We start from the raw sequence: 5867 nt of genomic DNA, 5'->3' as shown, positions 1-5867 counted from the left end.
CTAGCGTTCTTAAGGGAATATTCGGTCGGTGAACAAAAGATGTCCTCGTTCCTTAGAACGAAAATACCCAGATGTTTTGTTTCCTGCGCTTCTGTTCCAGTTCGGACATGCATATTGATGCATGCGCACCTAGAGAAAGGAACCCCTAACGGAACTATTCTCTCTGGAAGATGTTTCTTACTATCCATGTAATATAACATAACTAGTTGGGTACTTGTCTGTTCAAGCACTTATGACCCCTACGCCTGGTTTCCACGCATACCCCGGTTTTTCATAACTGTGTGGGTATTCGGATACACCCCGGACTGTCGGATCCGGGGGCTGAAGCGAAAAGGTCTGCCATGACAAATGATTTTCAATCCGGCTAGGGAGTACATGAGCCCATTCAAATTACATAGTCATATAGACTGGCTGTACTCTTCTTCTATACCATCCAGCAGGCTGTCTAGCTTACAATCCTATTGGAAATACTTTGCAGCTAATGCTACTTGGTCATATACCAGACTAACGGGTATCTCTTGTCCATCTGACCCAACCGGTCCAACTTCTACCATATGGTTCGGGTCAGCCTTGGCGTATCGCGTCTTCACCATGGCCCACGCTTCTCTCGGACCTTGCCAGCAAGCTGATATCTTCCATAACCGGAAGCGCCATCGTGCTCCTTTGAGCATCTCTACAAGTTCGCTCATGCCTCCTGGCAGGGAAGCGGATGGCCACAAAGCCTGGGCAATACCATGCATCACCTGTCGAGCTCGTTCATGCAGCTGTGCAAGCTCTTGCAGCATATCGCCTGCGGAACTGGGCATCTCCTCTTTAGGGCGGCCCGTCAACATACCTGCAGACATAACTATGTCAATACGCCTCCTCGCTGAACTATACTGCAGTTCGTTCAAGCACTTACTATAAATGCCGCGTCGAAGCCTCCGGTTCTCCTTCACGGAGTCAACGAGCTGAGCCCGAACATCTTTCAATTCAACGCTCAGTCGGAGATTAGCATCTTGCAGCTTATTCTTCTCCTGAATAGACTACATCAGCACGCATTCACCCGCCTTCAGCTGACTTCACAGATGCAGCTCATTATCTCCCACAGTTTTCAGATTTCCTCCGGGATTGTCTACCGAATCTTTCGTCAGATTTATAAACCATGCCGAACAAACAAACTGGTAGAAGGAAATTGTTACCAAAAGAAGCCTTTTCAGATTCCTCTTGTTCGGCTACATTGGCCTTCATTTGGGCCTTGCATTCCTCCAGCTCTTGAGACAACTGGGCGTTCTTTTCTACAAGAACCTATGCATTTAATGATCCTTAAATTAGTTGTGCCAACTGTTTCAAGTCTTAGGGTCTACTACTACACATACTTATTAAATTCTCTTACCCGTATATCCTTCACATATTGGTCCATTGCTCCGGCAAGTCCATCTTGAGTAGCGCGGATATATGCGTGTCCATCGACAGTGCGACACCCCGTACTTATAGCATTATATGCATCAGCTCCGAATCATGTCTTGGGTCAGTAGTTGGGTTATCCCGGCTCCCATGTTTTGGTACCTTACGTTCCGCTATATCGGCTAAGGTAGCGCTGGGAGAACTACCATGATTGTGTCCCAGTTCTTCCGGACGAGCACCTCAGTAGAGAAAGCCAAAAACTGGCTGTCATGATGCAGCGAGAGCTGGTCGCTGTTCGAGAGGTCTCAAATCCTTCAAGATTTTTTCCGCTTCGGGCGAGGAATCAGCCTTGTCCGATTTAGGCGTGCATAGCGCCCCAAGTTCGGCCTTCCGAATACTAGGGGCTTCGCCAAAATTTAAAATTGTAGACTTCTATGGCTAAGTGAGAGTGATAAAGCTGTATGGTCCGATTGCCTTGTTCGTTGCGCTAAACACCTCCTTATTGGACCAAAAATTTGGATAAAGAGTGTTTAGATTTATCCTGAACACCCCAGTACTAGTTACATGGGGGCAGAAGCCGACGACTGGCCAACTTTCAGATTTTTATAAACGGCCGCACAGAAAGTAATATTTTAAATGAACAAAGCGTCATATAGCGCATATGAACTTGTTTTTCATATTACAAGATGACATGAGTACATTCACTCAAATATTACATCCTTAGCACATTCATCCGCCACAAGGCGGGCACCTTTCAGGACACCCTCATAATACTTCTCGGGGTGACGGTGTTGGGGAATGTAGTAATTTCAAAAAATTTCCTATGCACACACAAGATCATGGTGATGGTATAGCAACGAGAGGGGAGAGTGTTGTCCACGTACCCTCGTAGACCGTAAGCGGAAGCGTTATGACAACGCGGTTGATGTAGTCGTACGTCTTCATGATCCGACCGATCCAAGCACCGAACGTACGGCACCTCCGTGTTCAGCACACGTTCAGCTCGATGACGTTCCCCGAGCTCCAATCCAGCAAAGCGTCGGGGATGAGTTCCGTCAGCACGACGGCGTGGTGACGATGATGATGTTCTTCCGGCGCAGGGCTTTGCCTAAACTCCGCGACGATATGACCGAGGTGGAATATGGTGGAGGGGGGCACCGCACACGGCTAAGGAACGATCCGTAGATCAACTTGTGTGTCTAGGGTGCCCCCTGCCCCCGTGTATAAAGGAGCCAAGTGGGAGGGGGCGGCCGGCCAAGGAGGGCGCGCCAAGGAGGAGTCCTACTCCCACCGGGAGTAGGATTCCTCCCCTTCCAAGTAGTAGGAGTACGAGTCAAGGAAAGGGGGAAGAGAAGAGAAGGAAGGAGGGGCCGCAGCCCCTCCCCCTAGTCCAATTCGGACTAGGCCTTGGGGGGGCGCCCAACCTCTCCTCTCTCTTTCCCCTAAAGCCCAATAAGGCCCATATACTCCCCGGCGAATTCCCGTAACTCCCCCGTACTCCGAAAAATACCCGAATCACTCAGAACCTTTCCGAACTCCGAATATAGTCATCCAATATATCGATCTTTATGTCTCGACCATTTAGAGACTCCTCGTCATGTCCCCGATCTCATCCGGGACTCCGAACTCCTTCGGTATATCAAAACTCATAAACTCATAATATAACTGTCATCGTAACGTTAAGCGTGCGGACCCTACGGGTTCGAGAACTATGTAGACATGACCTAGAACTATTCTCGGTCAATAACCAATAGCAGAACCTGGATGCTCATATTGGCTCCCACATATTCTACGAAGATCTTTATCGGTCAAACCGCATAACAACATACGTTGTTCCCTTTGTCATCGGCATGTTACTTGCCCGAGATTCGATCGTCGGTATCCAATACCTAGTTCAATCTTGTTACCGGTAAGTCTCTTTACTCGTTACGTAATACACCATCTCGCAACTAACTCATTAGTCACATTGCTTGCAAGGCTTATAGTGATGTGCATTACCGAGAGGGCCCAGAGATACCTCTCCGACAATCGGAGTGACAAATCCTAATCTCGAAATACGCCAACCCAACATGTACCTTTGGAGACACCTGTAGAGCTCCTTTATAATCACCCAGTTACGTTGTGACGTTTGGTAGCACACAAAGTGTTTCTCCGGTAAATGGGAGTTGCGTAATCTCATAGTCATAGGAACATGTATAAGTCATGAAGAAAGCAATAGCAACATACTAAACGATCAAGTGCTAAGCTAACGGAATGGGTCAAGTCAATCACATCATTCTCCCAATGATGTAATCCCATTAATCAAATGACAACTCTTTTGTCCATGGCTAGGAAACATAACCATCTTTGATAAACGAGCTAGTCAAGTAGAGGCATACTAGTGACACTATGTTTGTCTATGTATTCACACATGTATTATGTTTCCGGTTAATACAATTCTAGCATGAATAATAAACATTTATCATGATATAAGAAAATAAATAATAACTTTATTATTGCCTCTAGGGCATATTTCCTTCAATCTCCCACTTGCACTAGAGTCAATAATCTAGTTCACATCATCATGTGATTTAACATCAATATTCATATCTGTATATGATTAACACCCATAGTTCACATCGTCATGTGATCAACACCCAAAGGGTTTACTAGAGTCAATAATCTAGTTCACATCGCTATGTGATTAACACTCAAAGAGTACTAAGGTATGATCATGTTTTGCTCGTGAGAGAAGTTTAGTCTACGGGTCTGTCACATTCAGAGCCGTATGTATTTTGCAAATATTCTATGTCTACAATGCTCTGCATGGAGCTACTCTAGCTAATTGCTCCCACTTTCAATATGTATCCAGATTGAGACTTAGAGTCATCTGAATTGGTGTAAAAGCTTGCACCGATGTAACTTTTTACGATGAGCTCTTTTATCACCTCCATAATCGAGAAACATCTCCTTAGTCCTCACTAAGGATATTCTTGACCGATGTCCAGTGATCTACTATTAGATCAAAATTGTATTCCTTTGCCAAACACAGAGCAAGGTATACAATAGGTCTGGTTCACAGCATAGCATACTTTATAGAACCTATGACTGAGGCATAGGGAATGACTTTTCATTCTCTTCCTATTTTCTGCCATAGTCGGGTTTTGAGTCTTACTCAACTTCACACCTTGCAACACAGGAAAGAACTCTTTCTTAGACTGTTCCATTTTGAACTACTTCAAAAATTTATCAAGGTATGTACTCATTGAAAAACTTATCAAGCGTCTTGATCTATCTATATAGATCTTGATGCTCAATGTGTAAGCAGCTTCACCAAGGTCTTTCTTTGAAAAACTTCTTTCAAACACTCCTTTATGCTTTCCAGAAAATTCTACATCATTTCCAATTAATAATATGTCATTCACATATACTTATCAGAAATGTTGTAGTGCTCCCACTCACTTTCTTGTAAATACAGGTCTTTCCAAAAGTCCGTATAAAACCATATGCTTTGATCAACTCATCAAAGCGTATATTCCAACTCTGAGATGCTTGCACCAGTCCATTGATGGATTGCTGGAGCTTGCACACTTTGTTAGCATCTTTAGGATTGACAAAAACTTTCTGGTTGCATCATATACAACTGTTCTTTAATAAATCCATTAAGGAATGCATTTTTGACATCCATTTGCCAGATTTCATAAAATGTGGCAATTGCTAACATGATTCAGACAGACTTAAGCTTCGATACGAGTGAGAAAATCTCATCGTATTCAATACCTTCAACTTGTTGAAAACCTTTCGCAATAAGTCGATCTTAGTAGATAGTAACACTACTATCAGTGTCCGTCTTCCTCTTGAAGATCCATTTATTTAACATGGCTCGCTGATCATCGAGAAAGTCAATCAAAGTCCATACTTTGTTCTCATACATGGATCATATCTCAGATTTTATGGCCTCAAGCCATTTCGTGGAATCTAGGCTCATCATCGCTTCCTCATAGTTCGTAGGTTCATCATGGTCTAGTAACATGACTTACAGAACATGATTACCGTACCACTCTGGTGCGGATCTTACTCTGGAAGACCTACGAGGTTTGGCAGCAACTTGATCTAAAGTTTCATGATCATCATCATTAACTTCCTCACTAATTGGTGTAGTAATCACTGGAACTGATTTCTGTGATGAACCACTTTCCAATAAGGGAGAAGATATAAATACCTCATCAAGTTCTACTTTCCTCCCACTCACTTCTTTCGAGAGAAACTTCTTCTCTAGAAAGGATCCATCTTAGCAACGAATAACTTGCCTTCGGATCTGTGATAGAAGGTGTACCCAATAGTTACCTTTGGGTATCCTATGAAGACACACTTCTCCGATTTGGGTTCGAGCTTATCAGGTTGAAAACCTTTTTTCATATAAGCATCGCAACTCCAAGCTTTAAGAAACAACAACTTAGGTTTACTGCTAAACCGTAGTTCATACGGTGTTGTCTCAACGG

The sequence above is a fragment of the Triticum aestivum genome, chromosome 2B, assembly GCF_018294505.1.
Source record: "Triticum aestivum cultivar Chinese Spring chromosome 2B, IWGSC CS RefSeq v2.1, whole genome shotgun sequence".
In the NCBI taxonomy this organism is placed as follows: Eukaryota; Viridiplantae; Streptophyta; class Magnoliopsida; order Poales; family Poaceae; genus Triticum; species Triticum aestivum.
The sequence above is the reverse complement of the archived record's forward strand: the minus strand, read 5'-3'. Positions refer to the sequence as shown.